The sequence below is a fragment of the Carex rostrata genome, chromosome 29, assembly GCF_964058835.1.
Source record: "Carex rostrata chromosome 29, lpCarRost1.2, whole genome shotgun sequence".
Taxonomy (NCBI): domain Eukaryota; kingdom Viridiplantae; phylum Streptophyta; class Magnoliopsida; order Poales; family Cyperaceae; genus Carex; species Carex rostrata.
The window spans coordinates 532,461-548,541 of record NC_135946.1 but is presented as its reverse complement, the minus strand read 5'-3'; the positions used below and the strand labels follow the sequence as shown (position 1 = coordinate 548,541).

The 16,081-nt window shown below is 32.6% G+C and overlaps 1 pseudogene across 4 annotated transcripts; it reads right to left on the bottom strand.

Annotated features, from left to right (window-relative positions):
- Positions 1 to 815: 815 nt before the first annotated feature.
- On the bottom strand, positions 816 to 5,238 carry LOC144546524 (putative long-chain-alcohol O-fatty-acyltransferase 5 pseudogene; annotated as a pseudogene). Of its 4 annotated transcripts, XR_013508817.1 has the most exons (6): positions 5,140 to 5,238; positions 4,513 to 4,579; positions 4,084 to 4,213; positions 3,816 to 3,948; positions 2,964 to 3,084; positions 816 to 2,572 (listed from the first exon to the last, which is right to left on the bottom strand). The product of XR_013508817.1 is annotated as a putative long-chain-alcohol O-fatty-acyltransferase 5 pseudogene, transcript variant X3 (transcript). The 4 variants fall into 4 exon arrangements; XR_013508815.1 differs by lacking the exon at positions 4,084 to 4,213; XR_013508816.1 differs by lacking the exon at positions 4,084 to 4,213 and having other exon boundaries at positions 816 to 2,569.
- Between the last annotated feature and the right edge of the window lie 10,843 nt (positions 5,239 to 16,081).

The window sequence follows — 16,081 nt, the reverse complement described above, 5'->3', positions numbered from 1 at the left end:
AACACTGTCATTATTTATACATTTAATCAAATTTGGTATTACAATTATTTGATAAATACAAATGATTGCAATTAACTTCTTTAATTTATTAAATTACTTTTAATTGTTTTGGTTTACATACCTTAATCAAGGGTATCCCTTGAAACTATTTGATGTATTATTTCATGAACAATTAAAAGCAGTTGATGGTTTATCTGAAATTCACAATAGATACAACTCAGCTTCTCTCTAAACAAAACAGAGAAGTAACAGCGGGTTGAACAGTAAGAGGAATCTCAGAAGGGAACTGCGCACAGAGGCGAGAAAAAAGTGGGACCCACTGTTCTTATTATAAACTCAAGCCAGAAAAATGGGGCCCAGATGTCAATGAGATTGAAAATGCTTAAAACGGATTCTGACCCAGTACTGACTGTCCTGATATGATTGCCCGCTCTGCACAAGCTAACCGGAACCCTCAACTGGATAACCACCTCAGTGTTGGTACAATTTAATGGTCTGGTAATTTTTCAATGGATGCTTGCTTCTGATATTTTACTGAGAGAAAGCAACCTGCTCTGATACAATCTCTATTACAAAGCTTATACATATCTATCCATAGCTAAATCTCTTTTTCGACCGTGGGTTACTTTCTAATTTGACAAGATTTTATATGGCTTATTATAGTAATTAGTTTTATACCCTAATTAATCTAATTACAACGGCTAATTGATTGGTATGCATTGTTGGCTAATCTCTCAATTAGCGATAAGCTGTATAAATCACAAAGAAATAGATAAAAAGAACTGAGCGAAGGATACCGAGATAAAAACAAGAGCTATGATTGTCAGATTATTATAATCAAAGATTTCAAAGTGGATCCAAAGTCCAAACAATAGATAACATAAATTCACAATTATAAAATAACAATAGAAAATCATATCATAAATTTGATTAAGATTTAAAATCATCTCACCAACAACTACAACATACTGTTAATTGCCTTTGAACTAGGTAATATGTTTTGTATCTCAACTGCTGGTGCCAATTACCCACCGTCCTGTATCTTTAATTAAAGCCACCATTGCTGCCTCCTCCGCTAGCACCATTTCATCTCTTCCTCCTCTAATCAATGGTGGAAAGAACAACCAAAAAGCAGTCACCGCTACAAAACCCAGTGTTAGCGGTGTCGCCACTGCTTTCGGTGGGCTCCACCACTTTTGATACTTGGTCCACCACCGTTCCACAAGAACACAAATACTATGCAGCATGAAGAACGCCGTCACTTCTCCTGTCGGCTTTCTTAGTGTGTTGTAATAAAACATAAGCTCGTGCATTAAACCGGAGGTTAAAAACACGGCAAATACTCCAGCGTTAGGTCCAAAATAGATTTTAATGGGCTCATAGATCGACGGTCTGAGAATGGCAGAGACCATTAAGTTCCACCGTCGACCCCAGAAGTCTCTGAGAGAGGTTGTAAAATAGGGTTTGTTAAAATGAGGCTCTAATTCCATGCCAAGTGCTTGGCTAGTAATGGCCGAGGTGGAGAGAACTAATTCTAAGAATAAGTAAATATGAATACAATACACCAAGAGGAGGACATAGTAATTTAGTTCTTCCTTGAAACGGTAGATGGAGAATAGTGCAGCTAGGAGCGCAGCTCGAATGGCAGTAGAAATTACTAGTTTGGGAGAAAATGTTGTAAATGGTCTTGAGTTTGGGTTGTGATCTTGTAGTTTCACAGGAAGGGTAGAAAGAGCAATGAATTGGATGAGAGGAAGCGACGGGCCAAGTGGGCCACGGCCGAAGGAGAGTAAGAGAAGTTTGGTTAAACAAAGCCATGCAAGGAAGAACCCGGAGATGCCACGAAGATGGATTCCAGACAAGGTTAAAGGGAGAAAGGGGAGAAGAGAGACTACGGGAAGAAGAGAAAGGAAGCGTGGAAGGCCAGGGCGGAGAATGGACGATGCGAAACGGGCATAGGTAACTAAGATGATTACAGTTAGTATTAACTTTGGGAGGGTTTTCAGATCTGATTGAAGGGCTTCCATGGCTTCATCCATTTTGCTTCTTGGAATATATATCAGAGAGGCTTCAAAATTTGAAATGTACTTAAGAGGGACTGTGTCTGTATGACCCTTTGGAATTGAGAGTAGGTCCAATGCTCATCGGACCTATTTTGATTTGATGGGTTTAATGACCATCTGATTCACTTTGAGATGTGTGCGTTCTACTTTAAAATTTGTATGTACCGGTTCTAATTTTTGTGCGTAAAGATCTGAAAGCAGATCGGACGGTCTTGGAGCTTATTGGACCCAAAAATCAATTTGATGGGTATAGGACCTACTCCGTTCTTGACCCTTTGAGGTTATAATTAATGTTTTTTATTGAAAGGTCAGTAGAACTTAGGCCTGCTAATGGGCTGGATCCAACCCAAAACTCGGTCCGGCTCAATCAACCTTCATTAAAGGTCCAACTCGGACTCGGATCAAATATGAAGAAAATAGTCCGGCTCGACTGGGTCCATTTGCAGGCCCGAACTCGGCTCAGCCCGAACTTTTGATTCAGAGTCAATTTCCTATGCTGGTAGCTTCTACTGAAATGTAAAACATGAAACATGAATAATATTGATATACCACCAAATCGACCACTGATCATAGTGCCAAATTATAATCAGCATTGCATGAGGCAACATATGAATTTCTAAGATCATTGTGACTAATAAAGGTTGCACTAGTTGGTTATCAAATTTACAAATAGTGTTACTCAGCATGATCATGGATTATTCGGATTTATTCCATAGAACCATTAAGTATTGACAAGAATACAAAATTCATCAATATAAAAATATTTCACCAAAATCATAACCATGCTTTTAGAAATTCACTTTGCTACCAATAAAACCTAAGTCACAGAAAGTCGGGGATCATCAGCTAAAATTAGAAGTCAACAATTTAATTACCCTTTTACAAACCATGATGACATACCTGTAATCGATCGATCCGAGACATTTCCTCACAGCTAAAAATAAGACCGGAAGTATTTTTCATCAGTAAGAACACTCAAGCATGCTGCTCCATTTTCCTCATAGCTTTGAGCTCTAGCCACCTGTTGATTTGACCCATATAATATATTATATCAGCAAACAGTAAACATTCCCAGCAGGTGTGATCAAAAGATAGCTGGGTTTTCAGAGTTTCGATGATCTTTTGGTTCCATTACCAGAATCTTCACAAAGATAGGTGTGATCAAAAAAATTCTATTTTGTAAAAGAAAACAGAAAGGAATTACAAAATAAATAAAGGTTTTATGCTGTGACAACTGACAAGAGAAAGCGCACTTCACAAAGAAAAAAGTTAGAAGCAAAAAATTACAGCCAAGCAATACATTGAAACTTGAAAGTAACTTTTTTTTACTAGAAGTTACTGTTACAACAGAAAAGTATAATTAGATCTTAAAAAAGATGGGTGTTACAGATAATTTCATATCTCAACATGGGTTTTACAGGGGCCAAAACCCAGAATGGTCCCAAATTGTACCAGTATCAGCGCTACGATTGTACCAACTAGCTAGCGTTTTATCCAGTTCAAAAAATCTAAATGCAAGCAAGAAAGAATCTAAAATTTAAATGCAAGAATCCTAAAAATACAGCCAATTTAATTAGCAATTAAAACTATATGATTCATAAACTCTTAAGTTTTCAGGTTATAACTAGGTTATACATATATTTTTTTTAAAAAGCAGTTCGAGTTTAGCTACAAAGCACAAAATTTAAACGAGTCATTCAGAATTCTGAAATACCAGAATGCAACAGAAATAAATAGGAGATGGGGGGGCACCTGTAAAAGGGTAAGTTGAGCAGAGAGAGTGGTAGCCTCGGTCTGAAGGGTTAGCACCTTCCTCTCCAATTCACTTGTGTACTTTATCTTCCTTTCTTTTGACCGAGCAGCTGACAGTCTATTTGCAAGAATCCTAAAAATACAGCCAATTTAATTTAGCAATTAAAACTATATGATTCATAAACTCTTTAAGTTTTCAGGTTATAACTAGGTTTATCTAGAAAATCTGCTTGGTGTCTGTAAATATCAACAGACAATGAAACAGTACCAGCTGATGCCTTCATTCTCTTTCAGAATACATGGAAGTTAACAACATAGTCATAAGCTCTAAGTTCGGCACAGCAACTCAGCAAGGCCTATAGTGCCGATTGTTGGCTGAGAAGGTTCTACATGATGTCCTGATTGCATGTTTTGGAAAAGGAAATTTTAATGTGAAAAGTTTGTGAAATGAGCCCCCATAACATAAGAAACCCTGAATTAGATAGAAAGACCAGATAAGGAAAGCAATTACATCATAATTCAATCCTTCATAAAAAGAAGTCAAAGCCAAAGCTACGATAATCTACAAAGCCTTAGTAAATTAAGTAAATTAAAGGTCCTAAGCTATATACTATAATCTTCATTACAATAAAAACACAATAACAATAATATAATTGCAGAAAAACTAGACAAACAAGGAAAGAGTAAAGAAATGCACCTCTTGGCCCGTTTAGGATCAATCAATGACAGTTCAGCAAGACGTTCAGGTGCCAGCACCTTCTTTACTGTGTAAATTTATATGACTTAAAACTTAAAAGTACCAGTATCATGGCTTTGCCAGTATCACGAAAGGTAGGTACCAGTATCACGAAAGGTAGGTACCAGTATCATGGTATCAGTTCAACAATTAAAATTTCATGGTACCACTGATACACTGTAATCCAAATATCCAAAAAAAAAATTAAAATGCGGATTGTTGCAAAGAATGGACTGTCCAATAAATTTGAATATATTTAGAGTGAGGGTCAATTGTACAATCGGGAGCTTAATTAGATCATATTGGGGTTTAATTGTTAAATAAGGGAACAGCATATTTGAGCAAAAAGGGTCTAGCTTTAAAGCGGGGGATCACAACTACACAAGTCATTCGCATTCCTACTGATACTAACACAGAGATCATTTCTTAAGCTCATTAAGTGCATTCAAGAAGTAGGCTAAAAACTAGTAAATTAGGAAAAAAAAAATTTCAGTCGAATTGGAGTAAGGAAAATAATTCACTAGCTGAGTGAGAAGGAGAAGTGTAAGATTGAAGAGAAAGGGATGGGAATTGGAAAGAAGATCTTACGATTGGTGAGGAGAGAGAGGCATCGCCATGATCTGACGAGGGAGACGGTGTGCAAAGAGAGGCGAGCAGAATAGATAGCGATCTGGGGAGGAGGAGAAGAAGAGGAGGTGAAGAAGACGAGGAATTCGCATCCTCTGAGATATCTCATATTTTGCGTGACTTTTTGGAAAATCTCAACCGTTCAAATACATTCTGCACGAATCTCGAAGCTCAAATATTACTGGCCCCTCAAATATTATATGAGAAGGGTTAAAATGCACTCTCCCTTTTGTGCTCCTAACGTGCACCCTATCCTCATATCTTCATTTTTAAAGTTCAAATAGTCGATTTGAACCTTCTCTCGTGTTCTTCGTATTAAAATGTGCTTGGAGATCAAATTTTATGTTTTTTGGAAATTTTTTACTATTTTTCAGAATTTTTGAAAATTATGACTTTGCTGAATTTTTTATTATTGTTTAGTTTAATCAAAAATTCTGGAAAAATAGTAAAAAAATTTCAAAAAATGTAAAATTTGGTCTCCAAGCACATTTTAATGTGAAGAACACGTTGGAAGATTTGAATCGACTATTTAAACTTTGAAAATAAAGATATAAGAGGACGGTGCACGTTAGGAGCACAAAAAGAGAGTTCATTTTAACCCTCCTCAATTTATATTACAAAACATAAATAAAGACCAGTGACGACCAATCGAGAGATTGAGAGAGAGAAGAGACAAGGTAGCCAAAGAGATGAAAGCGACAGGAGATGAAGTGCGCTCGACTTGTAAAGGACAGGAGAGGCGAGTGTGGATCAAAGGTAGAAGAAAAGAAAAAGAAAAACATAAGAGGAGAAAGGACGAGAGAAGAAAATGACTAAGAAAATATATACCGAATCATTAAAGCCGGTCTAAATTGTAAGTAAACAGACATCAAAATTCAAAAATCAAACTTAAATTCACAATCAAAGAAAAAAATATTTGATGTATATGAATTTGAAAGAGATAATTTTAGAATACTATTCAAGTACAATAAAAATAAGTAGTATAGAATGATAGAATAAAATGAAAATAACAAAACTTATAACAATAATAATATAATTTCATGTTTATAATAGATACAAATATATGAAGGTGATTGGCTGATTGTTACTTGTTAGTCTTGAATAAAATTCTAACAATTGAATTTTTAAGAGAAGGGGTTGAAGTCTTGAATAAAATCATATTTTGAACCACTGTGAATGCCGAAATTTTTAAATATGCCATCATTCCAAAAAAGATAAACCCAAACACCCCGGTTTTGAAAATTTTCGAATTTTGACATGATCGCATCGCCTAGATGCGGGCACTTTTCTGTGGGCCGCATCTAGGGGCAGCGGCCCATTTTTTTTTTTTTTTTTTGCTTTGCTTTTTTTTTGCCTTTTTCTCATGTGACTTTGAACTGAAAACAGGGTGGCCGCTCCCTCGGAATGCGGCCGTGTCAAAATTTGAAATTTTTCAAAAAAAGGATGTTTGGATTTATCTTTTTTTGAACCATGGTATATTTAAAAATTTCGGCTGTGAATGAGAATTTGTACAGAATTCCTTATTTTAAATATATGATATTTAATGAAGAAAATTCATCATCTTTTTACTTAAAATTTGAACAAAATTCGTTCTTTAAATATATAATATTTAATTTTCTGTGCATCAAACGTAATACCAACACTGGTTGAGAAGGCAATACTTCGTTGGCAGCGTTCAAGAAGAATTTGGATCCCTATAGTACCTCAAAATTTGAGTTTAGATCCGAACAGTCATCAAAACTGGCACAAATATTAAAGTTGCCTCTCTAAGACGCAATTGGTCCATATTTTAATAGGACGATCCAAACCCAAACTCGAGATTTGAGTTACTTTAGGGGATTTGGCCCCCTCAGAAATGGAATTCAGATCCAGTGAGGTACCCTGGAAATAAATCTGCTGTGATTCTAAAGGGATCGCAGCACCCTGTGATTTCAAATCTAACCTTTAACTTTTTGAAATGCATAAATTTTCATAGCACTTTTTTGCACGAATTTCTAGACAAATAAATGAATGGATTTGGAATAACAGGGTCCTACGATCCCTTTAGAATCACAGCAGATTTATTTCCGAGGTACCCTACCATGTAGAATGAGAGATCTGAATTGATTGTTTGAACATGACACAAATTTGAAAGGGAATTTTTTATTCATAGTAATTATAAAAAAAATTTACAAAAATATATAGAGTACCTCGTTTTCAACTAATATAGTAAGATTGTCAGTACAGATCACGATCCACATTTTATGGATCGTGGGTACTAACAACGATCCATCTTTTTTTTTTCTTTAAACCGTTTTGCAAAAAAAAGAGATGGATCATTGTCAGTGCCCACGATCCATAAAAAGTTGGATTGTGATCCGTGCTGATGATTTTACTATATTAGTTAAAAACGAAGTACTCTATCTGTTATGTACATCTGAATTTAATGATTACTATGAATAAAAAATTCTCAATTTTAAAGATCTCCGTACATCTAAAGTTGGCCTACAAAAATCGCTCGACTAAAATTGTATATAGAGAATGTGAATATGTTTATATAACTGAAATTTTATTACCTTAAGAGGGAATAATTTGTACGAACAAGAATATATTATGAAAAGCTGCATGTTATATTCAAATTGCCCCCTATAAAACATTAATAATACAGATCAGGTCCATCACTGTTAGATTGAAGGGGCCTTGGAGATTAAACTCATTACTATTATTAAAATATTTTTATATATCAAGAAAGAAATTTAAATAGATCTTAGTTCTTAATTTATTGTTACTAAAATGAATTCTATTTTCATCTATAACATCACACACATTGAAAATTTATTTTGTGGAGCATTCTATTATGTGTATTTTTTAATTTGACATGAAGAAATTTTTTAGCTCAAATCCTAATTATTACTGGTAGTTTACAAAATAATATTTTCAAAGATGATTGTTATTATAATGCAATCCAAAAGATACTTAGTCATTTATACAATTTTAATTAATTTAATTATATTTTGAAAATTTAATAGAAAAAATTCTTCAAGTTATAAATATATTAGTCCCTCTCATGCATAAAATATCACATATAAGTAATTTGTAGTCTAATAATTAGAATTACACATTGCGATTGAGAAAGACAAGCTTAAATCTCATCTACTACACATTAAAGATTTTTTATATTTTACTTTTCAGGTATTTCTATTTAAATTTTTTTAGTTCCGCCTTTAACATTAAACTTGTTGTCAATAATTGTCTTCAGTGGCCACTTAATTAATTAGTTAATTAGTGCAGGGAACGGAGTGTATTTGATGGGTTACATGGATGTTTAATTTTGACCATTTAATATGTATTAAGAATATTGTGAAAACCAAAATTATAAATCACATCTAAACAGAAGAGTAAATCTCAACACGAGTCGGACAATCTCAATTGTTAATGTAACAATGTAATAAAGGCAAAATTCTTCTTAGTTTGATAATTTTTCAGCCCAATATTTTTTAACGTTTTTAAATAACTAGTGAAAAAATTGATAACATGTTGGTTTTTATAAAAAAAAAATAATAATTTTGCAACAAGTGTTTTGGGAGAAGAAGAAGATGAGAGAAAAGGTGTTTTGCATGATTAATCATGCATATCTTGTTTTAAATGCCATATACACAATATAAATAATGTTAACTATGATTTATTGTATATAGAAAGGGATAAAAACTTCTCAACAAATAAGCAAGTCTTTATATTTTACTAAAATAAATTATAAAACAGCTTCAGTAGTATAATTGTTATTAAAAAAATTAAAATTACATGAATTCATAGGTTTTTAATATATAATATCAGATAAAATCAAAATCTTGATAGATGTTATTATGTCGAAGGAACCGACAGAAATATAAATCTATTGAAATATTCACAATGGTTGAAAACTTATGAGATTTTGAAAATTCGATGAGTTGAAACAAGAATTCGAGCTCTGGCAAGAATTGGGCTTTGATAATTTAAAGGGGTGCTAAATAAGTCTCTATGATGCTACTGTGTGTTTTTAGTGTTTTTAGCGTTTTTTAGTAACAATTGACTTTGCAACAAGTATCTTGGAGACTTGGATGTACATAGTAACAGAAGAGAAGAGAGATGTTTTGCATAATCAATCATACATGTCTTGTTTTAATTACCTTATGAATTATATAAATAATGTTAACTATGATTTATTGTGTATAGAAAAAAAGAGTAAAAACTTCTCAATAATAAAGCATGTCATTATAATGTACTAAGAAAATTGATAAAGCAAAGTTTTGCAAATATATTAAAAAAATATATGAGTTTGTAAATTTTTAAAATAAATATTAGAGAAAATCAATAAATTAATCTATCTTATTTTGTTATACCTATAGTAAACTTGATAAAATTAACCAGTCAAGTTGTGAACAACATTTTCCAATTTCACTAATAATTTATTATTTCATATATTTTTTATAACCCCTAAACATTATATAATATTTTTTCCTTGTCCTTTGTGATCTCTCTGCCACTTTTTTTTTCAACTCATCGCTAATTATGAAACAAAATTAATAATGATGAAAAATAAAAGTTATGAATTGTCTAGTCATTCAGTAATGATAAAAAAATGGATGGAAACAAAATAAACTTTGCTAAGAAGTGTTTAATTATTTTCTATTATTTGTAATTACTAAACTCTTAATTCTATATATAAGTGACGAAAATTATTGTAAACGCTAAGTAAAATTAATAAAGATTTATGTTTCTATCTATCTTTATACAAAAATAACCGAAACTTTTATTAAAATCCAAAAAAAATTAAAAAAAATTAAATTCTACCCGCTTTTCAGCGGAATTTCGGAAAATGCCCAAACCGGTGAGAATCTCACCGGTTCTATAATTTCTCTCCGATGAGATTCTCACCAATTCTCTAATCTCTTTCCGGTGAGATTCTCACCGGATTTTTTTTTTTTACAAAACATTTTTTATTTATTTAATTTTTGTATTGAAATATTAGAAATGTTTAACATATTTCTTTGAAAATAGATGGAATATAATATAATTTGATTTATTAGAGAGACTGTGACAAAAAATACCCGGATCAATTTTTTTCAAGCCGGATTTTTCGCGGCTGTAAGAATAATTAAAATATTTCTTTATATGTTAATGGAAAAAAAATATGCTTTGAATGTGAGTTATTAATCGTTGTTTAAAAGTCACTTCTAGGTAATACAGAAAATATTGTTATCTTCTAGTACATTTAATTTCTAAAAGGTGTATCTATTTTTGAAAAATACAAACATTAAATAATTTATGTTTGAAAGTTTTTGGTTTTCTCAAAAATAGATACAACTTTTTAGAAATTAAATGTCCTAGAAGGATGACAATATTTTATGTTTTTACTTAGAAGTGACTTTAATTTGAGCCAGGATCAATAACTTAGAATTCAAACATTTTTATTTTTTGCCAATAACACATAAAGAAATATATTAATTTTTTTACAGCCGCGAAAAATCCGTCCTAAAAATATTGATCCGGGTTATTTGTCACAATCTTTCTAATAAATCAAATTATATTATATTTCATCTATTTTCAAAGAAATATATTAAATATTTCTAATATTTCAATACAAAAAATAAATTAATTAAAAAAATTGTTTTGTAAAAAAAATTATATAAAATAAATTGTAAGTAAACAGACATCGAAATTTAAAAATGAAACTTAAATCGACAATCAAAGAAAAAAATGTATATGAACTTGAAAGATATAATTTTAGATTACTATTCATACAATAAAAATAAGTATTATAGAATGATAGAATAAAAAATTTAAATAACAAAACTTATAACAATACTACTAATATAATTTGATATTAATAATAGAAACAAATATATGAAGGTGCCATTCTTACTTGTTAGTCTTCAATAAAATTCTAACAATTGACAATTAAAATTTGATAAATATTTGCTACATGTGCCGTAAAGCATGTGAGTCAGTGGATCACCTTTTGACTGCGATTCAGAATTTGTACAGAATTTCGTTTTTAAATATATAATATTTAATGAATTTAGGGGTGAAAACGGTATGGATAATATTCAATCTGTATTCGATTTGTATTTGAAAACTTAGATGTGGATATCTTTTTAAAATATTTTTATATATCAAAAAAAGAAATTTAAATAGATCTTAGTTTTACTAAAATGAATTCTATTTTCATTTATAATATCACACATATTGAAATTTTATTTTGTAGAGCATTCTATTATGTGTATTTTTTTTAATTTGACATGAAGAAAAATTTTAGCTCAAATCCTAATTATTACTGGTAGTTTACAAAATAATACTTCCAAAGACGATTATAATTATAATGCAATCCAAAAGATGCTTAGTCATTTATACAATTTTAATTAATTTAGTTATATTTTGAAATTTTAATAGAAAAAATTCTTCTAAGTTATAAATATATTTGTCCCTCTCATAAATTTTTTTTTTCTTTTTTTTTGAAAGCTTGATAGCGGCTATCCCCTCTCATAAAATAACGCATGTAAGTTTGTAATCTAGTGATTAAAATTACACATTGCAATTGTGAAATACAAGCTTAAATCTCATCTACTACACATTAAAGATTTTTATATTTTACGTTTAAGGTATTTCTATTTAAATTTTCTAGTTCCGCCTTTAACATTGAACTTTATCAATGTCTTCACTGGGCATTGAAATTACGAATAAATATTAATATTTTGAAAACTTGTTCTGTAATCATCTTAGAAATTTGCATTACATACTTGAAAATACTTATATATCACTTAATTAGTTAGTGTAAGTGTATTTGATTGTCACACCCCGGAACTAGGGGTCGTGCAGTTACGCCGTGAATATATAGATGACTATACATTCACAAGGCAATTACGGTGTAAACCTAACATAATATCGGTTTACAACATCACCACTTATCATTTAATTCGATTTAAAATCATGTTTATACAAATACATTTATAGATTATCAAACTATACTCAATAGTATATGTATAAATTCGTGCAATAACTATATAATCGAAAGATTAAACAATCCCAAATCAATTCTCATTTTATACCATTTCTCTTCCCCGATTTCAACTCGATCGATCCCCATATTTCCAAATCAATATAAATCATTCCCATTAACATTTTATACACAGTTTAAAACATAAAAAAAATTCATATTAAATCACAGTAAACGTTTAATATACAATTAGGTTTACAAAACCACTCGACACGGTCCGATAACATGGTTATACACAAATACCATACCAAAACCCTATCGACATCAAAATGGACTCAATGTGAGGCATACCCTATCGCTATGCGGCTTAAACCTCACTGGTCGAGCACTCGAATCCCTTCTATTCGCGTTTACCTGCAAACACATACGAAAGAATAAAGTTCCCCGAGGGGATAGGGGGTGAGAAAACTTGTCAACCGTTTTCTCAGTGCGGAATTTAGTCAGGGCTACTGGATTTGTAAGAAATCCATTACCGGAACTAAATAAACCCGCAACGAGTTTCAATTCAACAATTCGATAAAAGAAATGCATATGCAACATATATAGAAGCAATTGAAATCTAACTCATATCACAATCAAATGAAATCGAAGAATTCATAGAATGGTTTGGTACAACAGATACAATTGCTAAGTCCAGTTACAATTGATAGATATCGACTATCCATCTCATTTGGCTTAACATTTCTCTGGTCTGGTTTATAGTCAAACATCCATATCAATTCGTCAATTTCCAATTTAGGATTGCATATCTCCCGATCATGCAACGGGTTGTCACTCTTCCAAAGAGAGACCAATAACAATCAATTATCCACAGTTTCAATCCTCCTGCTATACTCTACCTTTTTGGTATCAGTTAACCTAGCTCTGCCTTTCTCCTTGGTTACCGATACCCTCCACAATTAGGGTTATTCACCGTATGCGCATATGGGCCCTGAGACAAAGTCTAGTAGCTAGCTAGACATTGTCCCTACAATTCACTCATTTCATTCACAATTAACTTATCCTCTGCCCTCTTCACATTTCAGTACTGTGGTTCCATTCAATTATCAAAACGATAGAACAATCAATCGAATAACAATACCAACATGCTAGATCAACAATATCATATCAATTCAATTATATCATTACTTATTTTCATGCAATGCTGCAAATAATGCTAACAATAGAGATCCAACATGAGGTCATGCACAATAAGTCAATTAACAATTCAATCGGTATATATATATAAGCACACACATATATATATATACATGTACCGTTATTTAATTCTAAGTAATAGAATCCAAAACAGATCCCGTGAACCCCCGCACCTGATCAAGTAGGGCACTTGGGTAGGATCCGGTATCGCTAAACTCGACGACCTCGTCTAATCCGCTAATCCTCGGTCAATCGGGTCTTGGCCTAAATTACATGGCATAGCAAGTCAATTTCAATATATTTCATAATTCCTATACCCAATCGCATTCTAATACTCGTAAACGGTCAATTCAACAAATTCGGACGTTTTACCATCTTACCCTTGCAATTCACCCTTTTTTTTAGGGTTTAAGTCACATTTCTTCTCAATTGGGGTTTATATCGAATAGATAGCAATACGGAAGTCTCAATTCACTCAAACTCGTAATCACGGTCATTTACAATTCAATTCGTTCGAAAGTTGGTTCAAAACCCTAATCAATTTGGGATAATCTCACCATTCGGGTTTTAGTTGGAATTGAGACATGAAATCAATCAAATAACGCTCAAGAAGCAACAAAGACATTGATTCTCGAGTTTGGTTCAATTTGGTCGGGTTTCACCGAAACCCTAAAAATCAAGGGACGAGAAAATAGAGCAAACGAGAAGAGGGATTACCAAACCAAGTGGAGGAAGGGGCGAGATTCGAGCTGCTCTACGATTTTCTCAAGTTTCGGCCAATTCCGCGGGAAATCAAACTCTCTCTCTCACTCTCTATCTCTCTCTCGTGTCTCTCTGTTGGGGCGGCCAAAGAGAAAAAAGGGAAAGGAGGAAGAGAAAGAAGGAGAGAGAACAGGAATTTTTGCTAAATAAACCCTCACTTTATCGGATAAAACGTTATGACGTTTTGTTAAATCGTTATAACGATTCAGCTAGTGAAAAACGCAGGAAATAGTGTATAAAACGCATAATTTAATGTATAAAACGTTATAACGTTTTCTGAAAACGTTATGACGTTTTAATTGAATCCAGCCTTCATAAAATCGTCGTTTTTCATCAAGTTTTACAGCGAAAAACGTTACATAACGTTTTAAAACGTTATAACGTTTTAGGAAATTTTTTTTTTTTTTTTCACGATGTTACATTGATGGGTATCTTATCAAATTCATTCGGATGTCTGATTTTGACCGTTTGATATTGTAACACCGTGAAAATAAAAAAAAAATAAATAAAAAAAAATAAAAATAAATTAAATGCAAATTGAATTAAAAGCCTAATTGTTAAATTAAATTGTATATATATATATGTAGAGGGAGAGATAAATGTATAATTTCCTTATTTATTGAATATTGAACTATTGGAGGGGTTTATTAGCAAAATTCCCAAAACATGACATGAGGGCCCCCCTTTCCTTTTCTTTTCCTCTCCTTCCTTCTCTTTTCCCTTCTCCCTGCGCCATTCTCCCTCCCTTTCGTTTGTGAGCCGCCCCAAAGAAGAAAGAAAAAGAGAGAGTGAGAGAGAGAGAGCTTCCTCCTTGAAACCACCCGAAAATTTGAGAAAATCGAAGAGGAGGTTGATTCTCGCCCCCTCATCTGCTCCATTGGTACTTCCCTCTTCTCATTTTCTCTACATTTCTTCTCTTGATTTTCTAGGGTTTCGGTGAAACCCGAAAGATTTGAACAAATCTCGAGTAATCCCTTTCTATTTTGCTTCTCGAGTGTTAAATTGTTGATTTCTTGTTTCAATTGCAACCAAATCCCGATTCGTGGATTTTTTTTCCAAAAGTTGATTAGGGTTAGAATACCTTTCTTGCAAATTGACTCGAATTTGACCTTGACAGTGAGTTTGGGTAAACTGAGACTTCCGTATTGTTCCTATTTGGTATAAAACCCTAATTGCGAGAAAGTATGCCTTAAACCCTAAAATGGTATTTTACAAGGTTAAAAGGGTAAACTTGCAAGATTTCCGAATTTAGTGAATTGACCATTTACGGGGTATTAAAATGCGATTGGATATAGGAAACTATGACTTTTATTGCAAATGACTTATTATGCCCTATAATCTAGGAATAGATCCTATTGATCACGGCTTAGTGGGATAGAAGGAATTACCGAATCTAGCGAAAGCGGATCCGCTCTGCGCACCCTACGTGATCAGGTGCGGGGGTTCACGGGATCTGTTTTGATTTGTATTTCTTTGAACTAAATAACTGTGCATATATATATCTATTGGATTTCTAATTGAACCATTGTGCATACTAACATGTTGAATCTCTGCTTGAAAGCATTATTCGCCGCATTGCATGAGGAAAAGTAATAGTATAATTGAATTGATATGATTGTGATGATCTAGCATGTTGGTATGGTTTTATCGATTTCTGTTCTATCGTTTCTGATAATTGAATGGAACCACAGTACTGAATTGAATTGAATTGAATGAATGAATTGTAATTGCAAAGTCTAGAGTCGGCGCTAGACTTTGATTCAGGACCCATATGCGCATACGGAGAATGACCCTAATTGACCCAGTACCGGTTGGGTGAGGGAAATTGAATTGTGATTGTGATTGTAGGAGTAGTGAAACTGTGGTAAATTGAATGTTTATTGGTCACTCTTTGATAAGAGTGATGATCCGTTGCATAATCACGAGATATGCGACCATAAATCGGAATTGATGAATTGATATGAATGTACGACTATAAACCAGAGAATATAA